The sequence below is a fragment of the Cololabis saira genome, chromosome 14 (assembly GCF_033807715.1).
Source record: "Cololabis saira isolate AMF1-May2022 chromosome 14, fColSai1.1, whole genome shotgun sequence".
NCBI classification, from domain to species: domain Eukaryota; kingdom Metazoa; phylum Chordata; class Actinopteri; order Beloniformes; family Belonidae; genus Cololabis; species Cololabis saira.
The window spans coordinates 22,632,326-22,656,381 of NC_084600.1; the positions used below are offsets into that span (position 1 = coordinate 22,632,326).

Genomic DNA, 24,056 nt, shown 5'->3' on the forward strand with positions numbered 1-24,056 from the left:
ACAAAGATATGTATTTCTAAGGACAAATATCTATAAAATAGCGGACATGATGAAATATTAGCTGGAGAATCTGTTCGGAGCAAGAAATGTGTTGGGTGCTGTAGATATAGTTTTCCAGCACTCTTCATCAGGTTTGCTCTTGATTTCACCCAGGTAACTACGTTCATGCGTTTTGTACAATTTATGATTTGATCCAGAGTGGTGGAATAACACCCGTACAAAAAGTGTCTTAGAGATGATAAGCCACTGGTGTTGCTTTAAAAGTGATAGTGATCTACAATTTTTATTTTTTTTTTAAAGTTAATATCTTCACTGGTTTACCTGCTGTTTGCAAGAACAAAAAAAAAAAAAAAAAAAATCAAAAAAATCTTGGTACTGGTGGGCAGCCATGCCAAACATAAGCGGAAATGCCTTTAAAAATAAAATTTTACAGTTAAGACAGTGTTTTCAAACAGATACACAGCACGAAAAGATGAGTTTATGGGAATATGCTGACATACCATTTAACCGGTAATGTTTGTGTTTGCTGGGTGTGTGTGGATGTTATTGGGAATTTACTGGTGAAAGAAGTTTACTGTGAAATACGGCCATTTCTGAGCTGTAATCGGGAGTTTACTGACCCCACTTTGTTGCCACGGGTAGAGGAACAGCAGGGGATCTTTAAGGCCTTTGTTTAAAAAGGAGCCATCACACAAGAGCCATCAAACGGCCATCAACACTTTCAAACTCCCCCAACCTGTCTATACCCAATTGGCCCACGTGAATAGCAAATGGAAATAGGGCCTTTATGTTATTGCGGGGGTGTGGCTAAGAATTGATTCAGTAATGTCATTGGTTTCTGTCTCACAGCGTTGAGAGTTGCGGGGGTCTTTAAAGTTTTTCCTAGTTAGTTTGTTTTGCTCCCGCCCGGTAGAACTTTTTTTGCTTTTGAGGAGATACTGCTGCGTTGTTGTAAAACATGTCGCATAAACGGTCCTTGGGCTTTTATCCAAATCAGAGCGCACACTACAAGACATGGACGGTAGATTTGAACTACTGGACGAGGAAGTGAAGAACTCTGATCGTGTTGAAAGTTGCAGCTCCATTGTTGATTCCACACCCGCAAAACGGATTAAAAGAGCAAAGAACACACGCGTTGCTGTAAGTAAGTTTGCTTATGACTATAAGGACTGTGCACAATTCCTTTTACATTTAACTGCGTGTCCACAGGAGGCAATAATGCTTAAATACTTTTAGAATCACACTAACTTTGTATTATTAATCCATACAGGAGGCTGTAAGACGTTTACACAATTCTGAAAACAACACTATGAAAGTGGATCCAAAACAAGGGTAAATATATGTTTTTTGTTTGTAATCACTGTAATTTACCACAGCAAAATGAAAAATAAATGAATAAACGGCATTAGGAAAGAAATTGTTGAAACATGTGTGGCTGTGGCAACGGGTAACAGACAGTCACGTGTGCTCAGTGTAGTCACGTGTGATCTAGATCTATTTTCTCCACACAAAAAATAAATAAAAGGTTGCTTTGGGGTTTGAGTTTGTTTTTAATCAACTAACATGGCTCCTCTCTTTCCCAACAGTATCAATTCTCCACATAACCTTGCAGTTACGACATACATGTTGGAGCAGGTCGGCATTGCTTTTCCTGACACAGACAGCGACGTGATAACAGGTAAAAAGAAAGGCACATCCATCCTTGTTCTTTTAGAATTGCTTTGAATAGATATTGAAACTAATTAAATTCTAATTGTATTTTTGCTTGTGCTTTAGCTGCTTGCAAGACTTATTTTGAGTCTTTGAAAAGGAGCCATCGTCTCGATCAGCCAGAAAATGCTCCCCAGAAAAAGAAATTAAACAATGCAATGAAGACTAGACAACGGAAAACAAGGGTAAGTTACAGCAATATTTGAGTTAGTGAGTTACAGTATATGGAACTGAGATGTTTTTAATTTAGTGTTAATTGAATATTGGTAAAAATTATACACATTTTAATTGCTACTCTATATTTTGCAGTTGCTGGCCTCCAGGGCTAGATGTGTACAGACTCCCGCTGCGGCAGCGACAGTCACTGGGGCAGAGCGGTGCCACGCAACGGGCGGCGCCACTGGGAGACAATGGCTCGTTTTTAGCTCTGTTAAACTCTTAAGTTGACCTGTTTGGTAGAGGAGCAGGGGCCATTCAGATCAAACTGTAAAAAAAAAAAAAAAACTGCAAGAGAGAGAAGTGCTCACTGACTGGACTAAGTTTTTATCTCTTTGTGGGAGAAAAGTGCCTTTTTTGTTTTTTTCATGTGGACACACACTGAACTTTTTGGAATACTGTGTTTTAATTTTCTGCAATAAATACATTTACTTGTACTGAGGTGGTTGCTTATTTGATTTCTGAAATGTGCATGTATTTGTAGCCTGGTAAACTGCAGGTAGCTTGCAGTAATCCTCTCGGGTGCAATTTTCTTTTGCACCAGTAGAGGTTGCTGTGCTTGGGGGGGGTTGGGGGGATGGGGCTTGGGGGGGGTTGGGGAGTGAGGGTTGGGGGGTGAGGGGTGAGGGTTGGGGGGGTGGGGCTTGGGGGAGGTTGGGGGGGTGGGGCTTGGGAGGTGGGGGGGGGTGGACGGGGGGGTTGGGGGGTGAGGCTTGGGTCGGTGAAGTTACCCCCCCCCCCTCAAGTCTGGAATGTCACACCTTTGTGTGACAATAGCCAGCATGGCACCCTGCTGAGCTGGCTACTCCAAACACAGCAGGAGGTCCCAGTACAATACGGGTGTTTCCGGACCGGGAAAATTTTTCGTTTTCGGCTGGTTTACCTTACATAAATTCCCGTGCTAGCACCTGAAATACCGGGGGTATACACAGCCGTAAACCCTGTTTTTTTTGCTGTGATAGTGAGAGCGTTTAATAAGAGGTTTGATCTACCACTGAGAACAAGTTTGTCTGCATGTCATATCGCAACAGCAGCTGCATTTTAGGGCATCTGATAAGTTCTATTCATTAGGACCTACTCAAACCTGTTCCTGGTGAATAGGTCCTAATGTGTGACGGGGGTTTAAAATTTTCCTGACGTTTTATTTCAAAATAATATTACAGATACAGGTCAGTGCAACTCTTCAGATTGTTTCTTTATATGACCGTCATGTGGAATGAACGTTCACCCGCCTCCACTTCAAAGGTTTTAGGTGGTAGGATATAAAAAGAGCAAAGAAGAAAAACATCACCTGATGCTTACCAGATTTTGACGTCTGGTAAGGATTTCCACCATGACTTGTTTGTGATGTCACTTTCAGCGCAGCTGCTTTTTGTTTTGCTCTCGCACCAACGCTCTTCTATTTGATGGAGAAAGTTTATCATGAGCAAAATGTAACTGATGTGGTGCATTGAATCTGATCTTGGTTTTGAACTTTTTCAGAAAAAGGCAGTGTATGGATCAACCGGCACTGCCTGTCTCAGTTTCACTGAGTTATCCTGATTGTTTGGTAATGCCAGCAAAGCCTTCTCGTCTTGTTTGGGAATTCATCTGTAAGCGAAGGTCTTAACGAACTGAAATAACTGTAGGTTTTTCAGAGGCAAAGTTTTCTTTGCCTGTGCCAACGAGAGACAGAATAATGTAAGACATGTACTTTAAGAGTAAACTGAAAGTTTTGCATTGATTTTAAACGATTCCTTTGAGAAAGTGAAACAGTTTAATTAGCTCAATATAAATAGGGATGTAAAACTGTCAGTATTAATGAATGTTTGATAATTACCATTTCATTCAGGGAGCATTTGGGCTTTGGCATCTCAACAAAGTGTGTTCATATATAATGGAACTGTTTATCATATGTAAATCATTGTCTTTAATTAGATTTTGACTGCAGTCGGTACTCTGACAACAGAGTGAGGGGGAAAAAGGAAAATAAACAGTAATACAGTCTGCTTGCTTTACTCTGTTCGCATTATACACTTAATGAATAAATAACACCCGATTGCAATTAAGTAAACGTAGTCTCGTAAAGACAAAACAATGTTTGCTCGACTTGTATCTTGCACTTTTCTCTGTTTTGGATTCCAGCACCCATTGAAGGGGAACAAGATCTGAGGGTTTTCATTAGTGGTTCTACCTCTTACTCAGACACATTCGCCATTCGGTTAACACTTCCTAGAGCTCCCTGAAATTATGTACATGCTGCTTTGTATTGGAGGGTGGGCTCATTTATTTTAACTCCTAAGCCTATTTTTCAGATGCATGCTTGGCCATGTGATACCTAATTTAAAACAAACCTGATTGAAGTGAATGGATCACCATCAGCTTGTCATCAAGGTGTCATTCAAATCACACATGTAGAACCTAAAGTCACAAAATATCATGATTTCAGTTTTCTTGAAGTTAGGAGGAGAAAAATGCACGTCATCCACACTGTTATATCTATAGGCTTGTAGTTTGAGTAAATCATTACTGCGATGTGGCTTCATAGATAAATACAGGGTATCATCAGCATAACAATTTTTTCGAGTTTTACAAAACTTTCTACCAGCCACCGAGTTTGACTTGCTGAACATTTTTACTACTCCTCAACAGAAAATTTCTTTAGCTACAATACACTTTTGAGCTTTCTTGTACATTCAGTGTTTTTCAAATCTCAACTTTTCAGGATTTAAACTTGAACTTTGATTGGGCCATTCCTTCACCCTCAATTTGTTCTATGGTGCCACTGTTTGGCGGATTTACACATGTGCTGATGACTCTTATGCAGCTGAAAGTCCACTTTTGGTCCAACTTGAACTTTTGGACAAATGGCCTCATCACTTATTAATATGATTTAGATTTCAAGATTGAATCCGTGACTGCAGGTTGTCCAGCAGAGGAACCCAAAACCATAAGAGCTGTACCTCACGGGAGTTGCGCAGCATGATGCTGGAGCTCCTGAGAAACATCCTGAGAAGCTGCCTCTGGTCTAAACCAAACATTGTTATCTTTAAACCAACCAGAAAACGTATGTCTTTTATGTCTACATTATCCTGAAACACATGGAGCCAAATTCATAAAATTCAGAATATCATAAGAAATGGTTTTGTCTGAAATAGTGTGCACATAAAGAAAGCTGAAATGTGCGTACCTATTCATTCTGCCAGGTTTATGAAGACATATGCAAAGTCTGTTTTTATAAACCTCAGTCTTGCACAGACACAGACCTGAGGAATTGTTCCACAAAACCAAAATTGCAGAAAACCAAGGCATTAAATCAGAATGCATCAGTTATCATGGCTGAACCAAGCGTAGACGTGGTTGTACAAAAGAAAGTCAAATAAAAATATTTTACCCTGAATGGAGATGTATTTAGCTATTCAGCAGTAGTCTGGCTTTCTTAATCCCACTTTAACGGTTTTCTCAGCAGTCACTCCAATCAGAAATACATGTAACTGAGTTTTTCATGATTTTCAGTCTGGTTTGAGGTTGTTTTTATTGGAACCGTTTTGATAGCTTTAGAGTTTGAACTAAGTTTCAGGTTTTCTACGTAAATGTTAAAGGAAGCTAACACCACCTTGACGTTGGGTTTTTGATTAAAAACATTTAGAAATGCCATTTCCAATAAATCGTGAATAATATAACAGTATGGCCTGCAGAATTTCCATAAATCTGAAGATCCATATCACATAATACATATTTGTCTGACATTGAGATTTTTAAATTTTTTTTATAGTTTCTAAAGTTCATACCAGCCCAAAAGAGAATAGCATTGACCAAATTTTTGCGATGAGAAGTCAGGGGACAAGGGAGCCCTCTTGCCCCGATGGGACATTTTTTGCCGGATACATTATGGACTCCTGGAAACATTGGAGGCCGTTATGTGTGGCGATCCTGTCTGTCGAGGACGTTGAAGATGCCTTCATAATTGGATTTATGATAGCAGGATTTCTTCTAATTGGAGTGGGGGGATTCCTAGTCTGAGCTGAGCTGCCCGACGTTGCAGAAGGGATAAGCTCTGCGACCAACACTCAGACTTTAACGTTGGGAGAGCAAAACCGCAAGCTGGATGCGATTCTTGTCGCCGCCGGTGAACAGAATCGCAGGCTAGCGGCGGTCTTTGAGCTCATTGGCAAGACGGATAAGACCTTGGAGAAGTTGGAAGCTCGGCTTGGCGGAAATTAATCACAAATTCGTCTGTTTGGAGTCACCATTGAGGAACCAGAGACTTAAGGCAGACGGAAAATTACTGGAGTCTGCCTGTTTCTTTTCAATACAATTGTTGATTCTATAATCTGACCTTGACAGGGCAGCTTGGCCCGTTGCTCCAGTCACAATCTCCCTGGTGGAATGAAAACAAGGGACTCTGCCCCCACTAGCCCTCCCCTCTCCCAGGAACATCTGTGGACCTGTTTTCAGAACTGTACCGAGCCGCCTGATAACATCAAGGACAATGGCTGAGGAGCAGTTCTGGGGCGAAGTTTCACAGCCTTACCGCTCACACACACACACTTATTGATAACCACACACCCCCCCCCCCATCGTCAACGCCTTCACTGGCTCTCCTCTTATCAGCCCCCCTGACACGGTCGGCGGGTTCGAGCGCCACGAGGGCCGCGGCCCTCACTTGGATGAACTGTGCCGGGATCCGATTTGACTTATGTTGTGATCTGCTATGTAACTGTGACCTGATTTTTTCCTCTGCTGTGAGTCACGTTGGATACAAACACCTGCTAGATGTAATGTAATGTTAACAGCTAAGGATTTTAAACCAGATCTCCCTTCCTATACTGACCAGCGGGTATTTTCTTGGCAACAACTAAGACCATTTTTAATTATTTTGAAAATGTATTTGAAATGTTTGACCAAAATGAAATGCAGGACAGTGAAGGCACCGTTTCTCTCAACACAATGCTTCTTGATATTCTTGTTAGATGCTTTGTTTGTGACAGCGTGGAGCCACTCGGATATCTGCATGGGATCTTTTTTTCATTTTTTGTTTGGAGTCGTGGATGGGGAATGTTAAGGCATATAAGATTAACCTATTTCTTAAAATGAAGTGCTGATATACTAAAACGCACCGAATGTAGTTTAATTAATGTCAGCAGCAGAACAAAGTCATTATGCAAATGATCTCTTTAAGTAGTCTGTCCTGTGCCAGGCAAACGCTGTGTTTATTAATAACTGATGTATTGCCTTTTTTTTTTGTTATTAAGTGTTTAACCTTCCACATATGTTTTCATTATAAGGCTTTTGCACTTGATGAAAAATAAGCTGCATGCATGCTCTTCATTTCTGAATCAATAAGTCTGTGACCGACCTCGCAGTCTGCTTAAGAAATCCATGAACGTGCATGTACCAGCATTAGTTACACCTGGCTGGAAATAGCCGCCTTCTGATCCTGGCTTGGCCTTCGTGCAGTGGACTAAACCAGGATGAATTTAGGAGGATATATTAACTTTCTCTGACATCCTGGATTTCTTCTTCAGCTTTCGTTCATCAGCCCTCTGACTTCTACTCTCATTTTTAGCCCTAAATGGATGTGGTCATGTCCAAAAATGATTCATTTGCATATGAAACATAGTTTCCATAGTGACAAAATTATGAAAAGACATCCATTTAATTTGGTGTCTCAACACTGAAGTTACAAACAGAAAAAAAATTGCTGAATGGAAAAAGTTAAAGAAGCAATCAGTGCTAATTCAGAGGTGAAGAAAAAAGAAAAGAGAAAAAGAAACAAGTCAAACCACAAATGAGAAGCAAGAAAGTGCCTCAACTCAAAATACAGGTACATCGGCTTCTTCTACAGATGATGAACACATAATCTGTATTTAGGTACAGTTATGTGTGGAGCTGACCGGACGGAGACACAGATATACAGATGGAGTGTAGCATATACAAAAGCAACAAAAGTACAGTTCAGACTTCACACAATGTAATGAATGCAGCTCTGTACTTTCCCCACAACGTATTCGTCACGTTGTCCATGCAGAGTGAATGCTTAAACGTTTTAATTTAAACCGGGCTCTCTTGAAGATGAAGAAGGAAAAATGAGCCGGTGATGTCATCAACAGATGACAGCTGCTCCACAGACAGTAAATAATGAAAATCATCCAAGTTTTGGGCAGCCCTGTGGAATCTTTACTGGAATGCCGCCACATCTTCCAGCTAACAACTTTCAGATGTATGCTAAACTTGTTTGGATTCAGTAAATCCTCCACAGATGCCACACCGTTTCTCCTTAATTCATTTTAAATGATCCAGCTCCAAGTTGGGTATGCATTGTTCATCTTAGGTCAGACACTTTTTTGTATTTGTAGAATTGATTAAGTACATTTAAAAATGTAAAACTGTGACCAAACAGTTAAGCGTCCTTGAATTAGCAACAGGCCTTAGCCATATGCTGTTGTGCAAGCTTGCAAAACACAGCAAGCCTTCATGTGATACTGAATTTTGGAAATATGGGTTGACAGAAACAGCTGGTAAATGGTGCCGTTCCTTTGATTAATCTGTCCAGTGTGTATCCAGATCAACATGTTTCCCACATCTGACATATAGCAACATACAGTATTTGTTAGCAATAGTAGATTCATTCAAAGGGCTACATTAGGCTTTTTCTAAACTGATGTGCTAGCGACGTCACATTTAGGCTTCTTCAAAGATGCCTGCGACTTTGTGTTGAAAATGTGAAATAGAACAAAATTTTCAAGCCAAACCTTTTGATTTTCAGGTTTAACTGTGCTGCTATACATCACCACTAACATCAAAAACAACCCAAAAAATACTCACATTATTCAGTGATTGATTTCTACTCCAAGTCCGACCTGGAACCGTCTATCCCAAGGTCTGGGCTGAGCTGTAGCTGCTCTAGTCCTCATTTCAGATGTCATTCTGGTAAAAACATCCGAAACACAGACGAGTTAAGACATTTCTGCTCTGAGTTAGATATATTGCGTTTTAGGAGTCACCACAGGTGGTTATTAGCTTCACGGACAAAAACTTTACACACACGTCTTCTCTCTTGGCCGCGAACTCTCTCTCACTGACCGTATATTCCTGCGCATGCTTAGAACAATGGTAGGCAACTCATGATGTCATCCCACCATGCACTTAGTTAGCCCAACATGGCTTTGCAACTGGTATATTATCAAATATACTTAACAGGAGTTAAGGTGGGAATCTTCCTTCTGGCTAGCAGGCTTGTTATTTCAGCTCATCTGTCCATTTATGGATGAAGCAGGGTTGGTTGGGGTCAGGCCCTGCCAACACGGCATTCTTCATGGGTCTAAAACAAAAAAAAAAACTGTTTCCAGAAGTACTCCCCAGAAACCTGTGGGGGATGTTTGCCCAGCTCTGAGACAGTCAACGCTTTTGTTTGGGTTTTTGGTGAATGTTTCTCTTCTCTGCTCACAGTGGAACAAAAAGTGATTTAAGAATATATGTTCATTTCAAAATACTTTTCTATGGAATTATCTACTGAATACTGTGAATACTGGTTACAAATGCTTCATTGCATTCACAAGTAGAATAAAGATGCATTAGCAGAGTAAAAAACACCCATTTTACAAAACAAAAAAACACAAACATTTTGCTTCTTTGTGTGGCAATTAATGTTGATTTGTGTGAGGGTTTGTCATTATTATTACAGCAACAAGCTCCACTCCAGCACTCGCTCCCCGTGGTAATGTAATGATTGATGCAAACAAGGCTTGTACTCTGTCTGAACTTTTCCATGCTCACACTGGAGGATGTCAATCATCCTTAGACTGCAAAAATACAAAGAGCTGCAAGAGAGATTGAATCTCCATGAGGGAAAAAAGAGAGCGAGAGAAAAAAGACACAATACATTATGGGAAAGCCCCCTCAAAAGGATTACATTATAAACACAGCCATTTCCTTCAACAAGAAAAATATACAGAGCCAGAATTGCACAATAAGGCCAAACAGACTGCAGGCTGCACATTTACACAAACACGGGTCGTAAAACCCGCCCTCCCGACTCATTTATGCTCGGGGCAAAGTGCTCTCAAGGAAGGAGATTTATTTGGCTTCATTATGTTTGCATGGAGAGGCTGCCGCAGCCATCATTTCTATTAGACACTTTTCTGGCCCATTAAACCTCATTATATATTGATCCCGTTCTTCGGGATGATAATGCACCATTTATTTCCATCAGTTCCACTTTTACGTCTTTATTTTGTCATTGTTCATAGAGTGTCAGTCAGTGCCAGCAGAGATCTATGTGGTTTATTTTAGATTAAACAGCTGTCTTGCTGTCTGGTTTTCCCCTCCCTCTGCAGCAGCAAACTCATGTTAGATCATTTCTGACAAGCAAGCGAGCATGTCCAGGGTATCTAGGATACATGTCAGCCTGTGCTGCGTTGATTCTGGCTGTCATTTCCAAACAGACCATAATACGGCTCAGGCGCTGCTGCTCATACTGTGGAGTTACTGATGGCATGGCTCCCATTGCACTGATGTGGTGATGAAGGGGGCTGATATTACAGTAAGTTATATTATTGAGTAGTACTCCTCTGTCATTAAGGCCCAGTGGCATTTTTTAATGTATTTATTAGAGAACTGTTTTGTTCAGTTGTGTTCAAACTCTTGTAACCACACAAAATAGTTTGTTTCAGTAGTTGTTGGATTTCATCCTTAACCTAATCGAAACTTGCAAATACATAGAAATATGTCATCTGTTCTATTGTGACAGAAAATATGAAATAAAAAAGAATTGGTTTGACTTGAGGACAGGTTCTGTTTCTCTACTGATGGCCGGTGTGTACGACAGAACAGAAAAGACGCTGTGAGAGACGGAAGAAAGTGAAATAGCACCTTGTTGTTGTTCAGTTACCCACAAGAGTATGCAGCTTTTCTTACCACAAATGACAGAGGAAGAAAATCCTCAAGATTTTCTCATTCTATTTGCTCTGCAATAGATTTCCAGTTAACACAAAAGCAGTGGTATTATCTATTTTTTTTTTTCAGCAAAAAAAGACCCAAAGAACTTCTCAATGTATAAAGAAAGAAAAAAAAAATCTGCCAGCAGTGAAAAATTCTAGTTCAAGTTTGAAGAAACACCTGCATGAGGAGCACGATAAGAAGCTACATCTCTGAAACATTGGTCTTTACAAGAGTTGGATCTGAAAGAAGACTGCTATAGGTATGATTTGCTCCAAGATTTCCAGTCAAATTGTGTTTTTCTGCTGTGACAAGGCTTCAAGCAGTGAACAATGGATAACCCATAGTCAACTCAAAAACTAAAGCCACCAGTTTTTTTATTTTTTTTTAGCTATTTAATCATTTTAGAAAACGTATAAAAGTAAATAAACATCAAACCTCCAAAACTGAAACAGGTATTTCTCAGGGTGGCATGTGAAGTGACAGTTGATCTAAAATGTAGATGCTGAAGGAGATCTTTATATGTGTATGTATGGAGTTTTTCCAGGCAAACAAAAGTTAGCGGTACATTATTTACAGAGCAGGTGGGTACAAAAATTGTGGCTGGATTAATCATAGACAATATTCTAAATCTGGATATCTAAAGAACAAACATCTTTGTCTCCCCAACAGGTTTCAGCACATTTTTCCACAGGTGTTTCAGTGTCGACACTGTAAACTGTTTTTGTGGGAAAACACAAACTGTTATCTCAACAATTATTGGGAGATGCTTTCTGCAAGTTGCCATGCTCCAATCATTTGCAGATGTTTTCATCAGTTTCACGTGCACAACTTGATGAGTGAACAGTAAAAACCCTCCTCCCTTGGTAGTGAACAGTTTTATTCGCCGTGTTAATGTCTGGCTTTTATTCTCCTAGAAATCCTCCTCCTAGAAGTATCTTGCCATCATTAGCGATGTCACTAGCGATGCCATTGATTTTGCATAGTACTATATCTGTGGTGCTCCCATTAAAACCTCAATAAAACACTGCTAAAACAGCGTTAAAAACGTGCTTGTACAAACTGACAGTAAAAAACAGTACCTTGCGCGACAAAAACGCATAATTTAGCCACTATAACAAAGAATAATATATAAATAATAATAATGTCATAATCCGTGTATATATCACGACCACGGATCCCATTGACTTTGCATGGTACCACGGAAAATAGTGGTGAGAGGTCGTTGGCATTTCACGGATTTTTGTGAGATCAGGTTGGATTGGTCCATATTTGATAGTCCCTACTTTCTGCCATAACTTTTGAATGGTTTGACAAAAAGACTCGTGGGTGGTGTCATCGGACTCAGTTTTGAGTACTTGACCTTCATTGGCATGAATTAGCCCCGCCCCTTCTTCTGATTGGCCGATATGTGATAGTTCCTATTTTTTGCAATAACTTTTGAATGGTTTTATATAGAGTCGTGGGTGGTGTCATCTGCTAAATGTCCAGGCCTGAAGAATCTACATGCAAGTCATACAAGCGCTTCAACTGCAGCACGCCTGAACGTGTACAAGGGTGCGAGGGCCCGTTCATCGCTGCTTGCAGCTTTAATTTTCCATTACATTACATCGGATCACCAAAACCCTTTAGAAACATTGAAATGTCAAACTCTGAACAACTTCAGGCTGAATAAGTTTGATTTTTTTATTTATATGTTGCCTTTGTAGTCTTTCAGTCTAGTACAGGAAAATGTATTTTATTTGGCAGCGTAATCTAAGTGGGAAACTGAACATCACACTCTAAACAGGGCTTTTGTTGAAGAACATGAAACACAATATTTTGTCATCACTGTCTCTTTTTTTCACGTTTTGTATTCCTGCCAGTTTCACTTGGCAAGTCCTTACGTTTGCTAAAAAGAAGCTCCAAAGCTCACACGGAAGCAAGCTCTGAGACAGTTTTTGGATAGCTATCTCCTGGGCTCGGCAGCACTTGTACCAGCAGAGCAGTTTCCTCCTCAGCTGTCGTCTCACTTCACCCATCAGCCTTTCTTGTTTATTCTCTGCACCATCAGCCGCCTATGAAACAGGGTGCAGCGGTTTTTGTGGAGATGACAGTGACATGAGCACAACGAAAGGCCCTCAGTGGGGAAAGGTTTCTGCCTGCAGCCACCTGTCTTCTCTCACGAGACGTTATTTATGATGCTAATGAAATTAACATCCTAGCATCCATTAATCCCTGTACTGAGCTCGTCATCCATCACAGTTTCCTCCAAAATGTTGGAGGCTACAGGAAGCCTAAGCTTGTTTTTTTATGATTAATGTTTAGGGTGATGCACCTCCAAGATCATCTTGTCATTTTTTTAATAGAGGGACAGCGCTGCATAATTAAAAGATGGAAAAAAGACAGTAGGAAATGTTTGACTTTGTCCTAAGGAAGAGTTCAAATGCAGCATGTCATCATACATCAGCTCTCCAGTTTACACTGCGAATCCCATGCTTAACCTTGATTATGTTCCAGTTGGAAAAGTTTGGTTGCATGCTAATTGCACAAGATAACTTCCATTGTTTAAATGCTAATTGGATCCAGACTTTTCACTCAAACACAGAGCATCCGCAGTAGACAGTAGGGATTTTTGCAATTACATTTATCTGGGGATGTCCCTTTCTTTGAACACTGGAAAGCTGCTTTTGCTCAGCAGTGGTTTGCAACCATTCCGACAATTGCTGAATTTAAATAGTGCTTTAAACATTTGTATTAAAGTTGTGCAGGGTTTATCAGTGGGAAGAGAAGTGTTACCCCCTCACAAAAGCTGTTTCAGTGAAAGGTGCCACAAAAATATATGCAAATACCTTCCTCTCTCTGTTCTTGTCTAACAGTCTGTGTGCAAATGACATCCTTCATGCAAGACACGGTGTGAGCAGACACTGCAGTCTTTGTAGCATAATGGCAATATTTTCATCAGGTATTCAACTCTGCATTGCATTTATTAATCTTTAAACTATTGAATGGCAGGTAAGTTTGGTTTAATGATTCAATTAGATTTTCTGATCCTTGAACTCGTCGTATTTGGATAAGTAGAATCCAAACAGAGGAGACCGGTGGCCTATTTCAGAAAGTCAATTTTGTTCAGGCTCTGAGTATGTGGAACCAGAAATAAGGGAAACTAAGGGCTTTAACTTCAAACGAGGAACAAGGGACAAATCAAGTGTGTTTCAGAAACTCAGGTTATTTATAATTGGAGCCTGTTACCATGGTAACTTATTTTGTGAATATAACCCGGTCAAGAGCAGGAAACTGAATTTCTCTTCTCAGGTTTTGTCAACTCTGAGTCAGGATTCTTAAATCAGATTATGTTGAACCTCCTTTTGTAATAAATATAGAGATGCAGTGGTAATTATTGTTGTTTTATATTTGATTGGAAAATAATGGCATGCCAAGGCAGGAACTCCCCCCAGAAAAAAAGAAAAGAAAACATAAAGTGGCGTTTAGCACAAGGAGCAACAGAACGATAAACTGAATGACAATAGACAATAACAATAACAGGTGAACCTCAAATTTAACAAAATAAGAAAACTAAAAAGGAGCCAAGGGGGGGCACAGTGGCATGTAATAAAGTTCCTTCTTCTTGGCTACATTTAATACAGAAATCAGGATTATTGTTATCAAAGCGATGTAACAGGGCAGGAGTAATGTATGTGCGCATAATCCATTTAAATTGTAAAAGTTTCAATCTGGTGTTGATAGTCTGACGTTGTGCATCATGACAAACTGTCTCCCAGTCAGCTTGAGAGATTTCTGCATTTAAATCGCTAGACCAAGCCAATCTTTTACTGTCCGAGGATTCTTTAGATTAATCTACAATCGTTTTATACAAAAAGGAGACCTGGCCCTGGCCCTGAAGATGATCTAGTATAGCCTTCTCCAGACTAGAAAGAGGAGGGGATTGTTTAACTGCTTTTAGAATGTAGTTTCTAATTTGTAGGTATTTGAAGAAGTGTTTTTTTGGTATTTTGTAATTCTTTTGCAAGTCCTCAATGCTATAAAGAATATCATTGTCGTTATACATTTCCATAACTTTGCCAATCCCTCTCTCTGCCCAGAGTCTAAAGCCAGGGTCACTCCTGCCTGGAGAAAATCTACGGTTTCCCCATATTGGCGTGAAACCAGATATATCTGACATTGCGTTTAAGTGTGCTTGCACTTTGTACCACACTTTAATAGAGTTTTTGACAAATGGGTTAGGGGTACTTTTTAGCAGATTTTTCAAAGAATCCGCATATAAACAGAGATTTAAGGGCAATGGTGATGTAGTGGCCTTTTCTATTGTGACCCAAGCATTACAGGACTGTCTACAAACCAGTATGTAGCAGGGCTAGTGCTACGGGGGCCGACCGACAGGACAGAGGACACAGGGTTTTGTGCAGGAACCAGTTTATTCACTCTCACTGCAGACACACGTGCATCAACACCTTCAGCAGAGACCCTTTGCACACCCCCATCGCCCAACTCAGGCCGGGGACCATCCAGCCTAGCCAACCCCCCTCGGAGCGGGAGAGGAAGCCAGGAACCGCCGTCTGCACCTCCGGGCCTTCCCGGTTCGGCCGACCACCGAGACCGGTCGGGAGGTTGCCCTCGGCGACCGCCGAGAGGGCCACTTTTGGGACTGGACCCAGGGTGGCCTCGGGGGCAGACGGCATCCGCGGCCCTGGCCGGGGTGCGTCCAGGACCACCCCCTCCCCGACGCAGTACTGCTCCAGCCGCTGGTCCGTCTCCGCCTCCGTCTCGGCGACCTCCGTCTCGGCAACCCCCGTCTCCACGACCTCCGTCTCGACGACCTCCGTCTCCGCGACCCCCGTCTCCGCGACCCCCGTCTCCGCGACCCCCGTCTCGTCGACCTCCGTCTCCGCAACCCCCATCTCGGCGACCACCGTCTCGGCGACCACCGTCTCGGCGACCCCCGTCTCGACGACCTCCGTCTCGACGACCTCCATCTCCGCGACCCCCGTCTCGTCGACCTCCGTCTCCGCAACCCCCATCTCGGCGACCACCGTCTCGGCGACCACCGTCTCGGCGACCTCCGTCTCGGCGACCTACGTCTCGGCGACCTCCTTCTCCGCGACCACCGTCTCGGCGACCTCCGCCTCCGTGACGAACCTCAGGTGTGGCACCGGGGTGGGTCGCGCTGCGGGTCCCGCCGCCGCTGGGGCCGCCTTGGGAGCCGTCGCTTGGCGGCCCGCAGCCTCTGCCTCACGGCCTACCGGCTGCGGCGCCACCAGCGCCACCAGCGCCTCCAGTGCTGCGAGCTGCTGCTGCTCCCCCTGGCCCTGCAACACACGTGCACCAACACCTTCAGCAGAGACCTCTTGCTGCTGTGCAGCCACCCTTTATGTAGCCAGGCAGGGTGGAGAGGTTGATGGGGCCCACCTGTGCCCAATCACCTGAGTGGCTGCACCTCCACCCTGCCACTTAGTACATTGCTGCTCTAATCTGGGCTGCCCAGTAGTACCAGAGAAAGTTTGGAATTTGGAGCCCTCCCCTTTCATAGGGCAGGTAGAGCAGTGTGAGTCTGAGTCTCGGGCGTTTATTATTTCAGATGAAGTTAGTATGACATTGAACCACTAGCGACGCTGGCGCGGGTTTCCGGGTTATAAAAACCCAATGTCAACAACATTTCAAAGTAGAGGGCCCCCCCTCTGCCCTAAGGGGGGCCCAATGAGAGGGCCCCGTTTTGTGTGATACATTCATATATAATCGTAAAATTTGTAGGTTATAATAACGATAACATGTGCATTGTGCGGCCAGTGTAGGTTCATTCTTACTTTACAACTGTCCTGAACGCATCAGGGCTGTGAGCCAACCTGATTGGCTGGAACTTAACTTGTTTCGTTTTTTTTTTACATTTGAACTAACTCGTCTTGTATGTGAGACTGCGGCGTTTTGGAGGGAACTTTGAAAGAGGAAAAATGGAGAAGAAAAAGCACCAGTCTGGATCGTTAAAAAGAAAGGTAAAAGAGAGAAAGGAGAGGCTAGTTGCTTCCTGTCCGCGGCGGAGGTGTGAGGAGAGCGGCGGACAGTCCGCCGCTCTCCTCACATTTTGCAACGGCGCCGGTGGCTGATGAGGAGGCTAGTGTTAGCTGGAGCGGCCGTTACATTGTTTTCCACGTTACTTGGAATATATTGTTCGAGCCGAGGATGATGTTCTGGAGTTCGGAGTCTGTGAATTGGTGCAGCGGCAACAAGCGCAGATACAGCAATCGGTGAGCACATAAATAATGATCAGAATGTTGTTATTGCCTTGACCACCTTAATGTACCTTGTGTTGTTGTCAACTGTAATAGACCGCCGAGTCTATTTCTATTTGAATGCATATTGTGTGCAGTTGATACATTTTTAATAGGCTATGCGTTTTGTTGTGTTTAGACCGCCGTGTCTATTTTCTATTTATAGATCTCATTAATGGCCTTATAGACAATTGTGTCTATATTCTATCTGAATAGATTGTGTAATTGTAGTTTACATTTTATGTTTTAAGTTGTATTAAAGATGGTTTGGTTCAGACCCTGTGAGTCACCGTCACAGCACCAAGGACAGCGACGCGCTCAGATTGACGGCTGTCAGGCTGCGTGGCGTGTGTGTGTGTGTGTGTGTGTGTGTGTGTGTGTGTGTGTGTGTGTGTGTGTGTGTGTGTGTGTGTGTGTGTGTGTGTGTGTGAACTGGTTTGTGGCTTTCTGAGGCACCTAGGCTTGCTTAGCTCAGTAAATGTGAGCATTTGTGTTGTTTGCTGGGTATGATGAGGTGTCCGTTATCTTTGTTGGTATTTTGCTGAATGCAGCAATAAAATGAGGAGGATAATAATTATAATTGTTGTCATGACACTTTCTGTGGCTTTCTCGTTTCTCATTAAGTTTTTACTCCTTATATTGTCTAAAATTGAATAGGGGAATACACAGAGCTTTGCCCTGTTGCACTATTCACCACCCTGCAGTTATTATTATCCTGTGCTATGCATTCATCTGCTGATCTGGAATGGTCTTTTTTGTTATAATCATTGAAGCTGCTTGTGGCTGTCAATCTGTTTCTAAACGACTTAAAGTCATGCAAAGTTAACCAATCCGACCCGTAAGATCCCAAAAATTTTGCGCGTGCGCGCGCTTTGCGCGCGCACGCAGTTTAGGCCTCCGCTACGCAAGGGCCCCTTTGGGCTCAGAACCCATAAGGGATTACACCTGGCGACGCCCCTGCATTGAACACATTGAAAAACAAAAAAACAAACATTTTGCCAGAACCTGCAAAATAACAAAACCTTAACTCCATACCAACAGCTACCGACTGCCTTCCTATCCTACAGTCAAAACCAGATTAATATACCAACTTCCTTGGCTCTTATTGCTCATACACAAAGGAGCTGCAATAAACGAAATTAACTCACCTCTGCTACCATTTATCTCTAACCATTAGTCTCAATTGTATCATGGCCCTTTTGCATGTGAGGAAATTATTTTGAAATTAAATTGTTCATCAGCAAAGTCAAAGAAAAAAAAACATCTTTTACCTAGCTGTCAAATTGCTCACAACTCAAATTACAAAAGTCACTCTGCTTTTTGTAGTATTTGTACTCTTACACTGGTGAACAAGCATCTAGAACAAACCGAAATCTAAATTGGAGCGGATTATTTACCTTAATGACTGGAGTAGTCAGTGATAGTATAGTTTGTCTTTTAATAGTCCACAATAGGCCATCTCTCCATTACCATCTATAATGTGCTATCTCTTCAGATGGTGACAAACATAAACTCACAAGAGAAAACGAAACATGGCCTCTGATGTCGAGTTTTCCAGGTGTAACTTGAACGTCACATCATGCGCAGCGCATGTTGAGTAAAGGCTGAATTATGCTTCTGCGTCAAAACGACGCCGTGTCTACGGCGTGTCGTTTTTGTACACGCAGAGGACACGCCGTCACATGCGCCGTCAGTGACGTGCACCTCCCGAAAATTGTAACTACGCGTCGAGGAGACGCCGACCACACGCAGACCGAGAGGGCTGTGATTGGTTCGTTTGAAAGCGAAGCATTTCCGGTTTCCGGTTTGAAGCAGTAGTGAACTTCCAGGGCTTTTTTCTTCGTTTATGTGTGATTTTTTTTGTTTTTGTTTTTTGCACAATAGTTGTCCTTATTTCTTTGATTTACTGTGACCGGAAAAAGTCGGATAAACCATTCAGAAAAGGATCGCTAACTAGTGGCCGCGGGGGGTACTGCACCGCGACCAAATGGAGAGACGGAGAACTCTGAACGGTTCGTGACGGCGTCACGACTGCGCCGTGTGCTCTGCGTGTGTGTGACGCAGAAGCATATTTCAGCCTTAAGGGGAAGGAAAAAAAAAAGTCACTGTTTGTTTTTATTCTGGAGAAACGTGTGAACATCCTGAGGAGTCTGAAAAGTTATGTTTTTCCCATCATGTGTGATGCAGATGTAACCTGGAGAAAAAATGAAACCTAACAGATGTGTAATCTGTTGAAAGAACAAAAAAAAAACTATTGTTACAGTGTGAAAAAAACACTTATGGTAAACACTTTTTTTTAATTTCATTGAGCATTATTTTCATTTAATTCATAATCACATTCCTTATTTCATTTTGCATTTAAATATTAATTAATTTCATCCCAGAGGTCAGAGTTGATTCAGAGTGGTTCTGTGAAGAAAAGGCAGTGTCATTGGTCCATACCGAGGCAGCTGAATCGCTATTGGTTTAAAGTTGTTATGTCCCGCCTAGAGTACTAGAGAGAGAGAGTGGCGACAACTCCGTTCACTGCAATGGTTCAGTTTTTTCACAGCAATGGCGGAGCATGGAGCCCCTCGGAAGTTCCCGGAAGTTAGCGCAAGCTAACTGCTGCTCAATGTATTTCAATGGAGGAGCTGGTAGGAGCAACACTTGTTCGAGGTAAAACGTTTAAAGAATTACATTTTCATATCAGTGGGGCATCGGAATTAAATTGACACGAGTAATTAATTATGTTGGTGTATTTTCTCCGTATAGATTCGAGGATTTAGGGAATATTAAAAGGTAAAAGTTTAGGCTATCACACTAGATAACCACAACAACCCGTGCAACAGGCTGATAACTGTAGATTCTGCTCTCTGAACAGGCTCTAACAACCCTGTCAATTTATACTAGTAGCAAGGTTAATGTGTAGGGAGTGTGATTGCAGTTATACATCAATTTATTTATTTATTTTTTTATTTTTTTAAATATCATTTAGGCTGCGGAATGACAGGTAAAGTTTATGAGGATGAGGACGGTCTCCTAATGTCTCTCAACACTGCATTGCACTGACTTGACTGTAGTTCTGTTTAATGTAATTCATGTCATTACTGTGGTGTGTATTGGACAACTTGATTTCTTTTTTTTTTTTCAAGAGATCATTATACTATTATAACTGGGCAAACAACCAAATCACGTAAAAGTTACTAGGTGTTTCTACTGTGTACTGTTGTAGTTCTGATACTAATACTGATACTTGTCTTTCCTCTCCTGGGTTGCAGGAGGAGGGCAGAGTCCAGACAGAAGCAGAGAGACAGCAGAGCATCACTCTCTGCCCTGGTCCAGCTCTGTCCTGAAGCAGCTTCAGCGGTTCTGTTCCAGCCTGATATTCAACTTTGTTTAGGTCTTGCTACCATTAACATCTTTTGTTTGTTTCCTCTAATTTTTCCCTCCAGTTTGCAACCTAACTTCCCTTGGTTTGTTCATTGTTTTCCTGTTCTTTTTTCTATTTTTTGAATTCAAATTCATTTTTAATTTGACAATTATGCTGTTGGGAATCCAGATTTATTGTTAATCACCTGTTATCCTGCCTCACTCAAGTCTGAAACTTAAAAAAGGAAGTATCACACGTGTAAATGTACAGAATGTACATGGTATAGCAAAGAGACAACAGGTCAAAGCAATTAACACAAGCATACAGTATATCTTACATTTATAAGGAAGAATAGGTAACAGTTAAACAGTGATATAACTCTAGATAGAATTTAATTTATTTTCCACAGATTTCTTATCAGAACACATTCATTATATATGTTGTTGTGAGTCAGGCTTATTGTGTAGTGGTTAATTGGAAAATCACTGTCATCTGTCAGTCTGCCTCACTCACGTCTTAAGTTTAAAATCAACAGATATTACGATTTTATTGTTGTTGTCAAAGAATGTACAGGTTGAGTAAACTTAACAGAGTTCAAATCAATTAACATAAGCATAAAAATATTCGAAAGCGAAACATTTATTGACATTCTTTACTGATTGTCGTGGTTTTCCTCAAGTTTTTGAATTGCCCGCCAGCACTTCCGGGAACTTTGAGGCGCTACATGGACCACGTGATCGGCCAGCTTTTTGAACTTCCGTTGTCGCCACTCTCTCTCTCTAGTACTCTAGTCCCGCCCTAGCGCAGGTTAACGGTACGTGCTGTGAGAGGTACACAGAGCAGAGACACGGGAGACTCGTGTATGGATGAAAAATTGATACTACGTTGATATTGTGCTACACTGTTAAAAGGAGGAAGAGTTTGAGTCACTAAAAGTCGAGTTAACCACCGTGAGCGGCCCTGGGAACTTTACCTGTGTTTAAACCTTTTATTTCTCGGTGAGTACTGTGATGCAGCAGCAGAGCTCCATGAGTTAACATAACCTCGTGGTGGGTTAGCCACTGACCTGGAGCATAAACTCAGTCTTGTGTTCCTTTTTATGTTAAAGGATAAAAAACGGGAATGTGTGTAAGAATAGAGAGTTATCATTTATGAGTTTCATGGGTTATGAGACTGCTTAATCCTGTATAGTAATGTGCTGAAACATATGAGTGCAAAATGTGAGTATTGTGATAACAAACTCACAAATGATCAACAACAAATTTATTTTGCATTATATTACTTACCTTAATCCAGTGTAAGTGAGGATTTATTGCTGAACTGTGAGTGGTTCCCCAGATCATTTACATATGATTTCCTGATTGTTTATCAGTCATTTAACGATTTTGCCTTTTTCCTGTGCAGCTTTCATCACGCGGACTTTGTCTTTGAAGTTTAAAAACTTCATAATCAGCAGTCTGGGAGGTGAGGCTGGGCTCGTGGGTTTTTTTACGGGACCGGTCGGGATGCGGTGAGCCCGCGCACAGGTGCGGGGAAAAGCTCTGCTCCGAGGATGTCCGGGAGCCACCTCTCCAGGAAAGCTTCAGCATCCATCCCCTCCGTGTTTTCTGGTAAGCCGATGAGACGAATGTTGGAGCGGCGTGAGCGATTCTCCATGTCCTCGTTCTTCTCATTGAGCAATAGGGCTTGGTCGTCTTGACGTCATCACCTGGCGGAGCCGCCCTGTTGGAGGCTACCTGAGCTGCTCTTCGGACCACTGCGCACTGTGTACAGACATGCTCCCTCTTCGTTTTGTCTTAGCCTACCGGTACTTGTAATCGTTACTTTCCGTTATTCTGTAAACCATGGTAACCTGTTGCTGTGTTGTGGGTGCAGCAGCTCCACACATAACAGACGTGGGGAAAAGATCGCTAATGGTTTAACTTTTCACCGCTTTCCTGCTCTGAGGCAGAAGCATGGAGGCCAAGTATCTGAGATAACAGAGTGAAAGAGTCGTCAGCCTACTTGGATCGCGGCTGTAAGACGACCAAACATAACCTTCCACAGTAAACCACAAACAAACACTCACACAGACCGGGGTTGAATCATTCACACGGGTTTTATTCCACACTTCTTGAGCTAAACGCAGTTGCTGGCTAGCTCTCTGCGGTGCGATTAACCCCAATCTTCAGATAAAACTAGTTTGTTGAGGAAAAAATATTAACTCTATTTGTAGCTGCAGAGGAAAAAAATAATCCCACGAGGAAAACAAAAATATTGCTCACGCCTCGGAGCCTCTTCCGCATAATATAGCAGTCAAAAAAGAAAAAGAAAAAAGTAAAAGTAATACAAAACATGTACTGTATGTTGTACTATTATACAAATTTATTGAAATACATGGCGAGTCAAACATTTACCAAAGCAGCTGCCAAACACTCCTAAACAAGGTAGCCTAAGACGTCGGTTGTGCAGAACTGCGGCAGTAGATCCTTACTAAAGAGTGGAGCTCCAACGAGGAGCTCCACTCTTTAGTAGGGATTTCATATGGATCCAAACCGTTAATAATAATAATTTTCTCCATATACCGGTCCTTGGCTTCCTTGTTTAAGGTATCCCGGTAACTTGCAGTTCCTTTCCGGCATTTTAACATCTTTTTTTTGCGTTTTGTCTGTTCACTTGGTGCTACTACGCTGCTACTACACTGCTGTTTGTTTACACTCATGAGGCTGTAAACAACGGCCGCCGCGTCCCAGAATGCACCTTGGTGACCAAGCCCTATTCCACTTTTGTTTCCAGTGCAGTTACCTTGGACGTGAGCTGCGCGGTTGCATCCTCCACGTCACTGATACAGCTTTCAGCAGTGGTTAGCCGCCCCTTGATTGTGTCTAATGCCGCGTTCCATTTGTCCTCGGAAGTCGGAAATTCCAACTGGAACGCCCCTCGAAGTGGGATTTCCTACTCGGAGAATCTTCACCACCCCCGAGTTAACATTGCAAGATGGCTGCCCCGGCTGTAAACACTAAGTAGAAGAGAGCTCCTGTATAATTCGTAGCACTTCTGTCTAGTTTTGGTCATTAAAAACTCCTACCATCACACTTCTGGTGCAGAGAATCCCACTCAACGAAGCAACGTTTGGTGCCAGGGCCACGGATACGTGAACAATAAAAGAGGCAAGCCAAGGAAGGGAGGACGACTTCATCCAAAACATCAGAGATGTTAACTTGAAATGAACATTTCGCTAAAAAATGGTGTATATTTGGTTAGATAGTCAGAGACTCGTGGTGCGTGTCCATCTACCTCCCCGCCATGACCGGAAGTCCAGGGAGCATATATTTGAGTGAGTAAAGTGATTACTCATTCAAAAGTGTCAACATAACACAACCATGTCATTTTGTTTGTGGCTGCTAAACCCCATGTTTAACAGCACGGTGGCTTAGTGGTTAGCACTGTTGCCTCACAGCAAGAAGGTTCCCGGTTCGACTCCTAGGCCCAGCAGGACCTTTCTGTGTGGAGTTTGCATGTTCTCCCCGTGCTTGCGTGGGTTTCCTCCGGGAACTCCGGTTTCCTCCCATAGTCCAAAAACATGCATACTAGGTAAATTGATCATTATAAAATTG

The 24,056-nt window shown here is 42.2% G+C and overlaps 1 long non-coding RNA gene across 1 annotated transcript; it reads left to right on the forward strand.

Annotated features, from left to right (window-relative positions):
• The first annotated feature begins 1,584 nt into the window (after nucleotides 1–1,584).
• LOC133459214 (uncharacterized) lies at nucleotides 1,585–2,189 on the forward strand. The gene is made up of 3 exons (XR_009784041.1): nucleotides 1,585–1,678; nucleotides 1,777–1,895; nucleotides 2,020–2,189. It is a non-coding gene; the product is annotated as an uncharacterized LOC133459214 (long non-coding RNA).
• The last annotated feature ends 21,867 nt before the right edge of the window (nucleotides 2,190–24,056 follow it).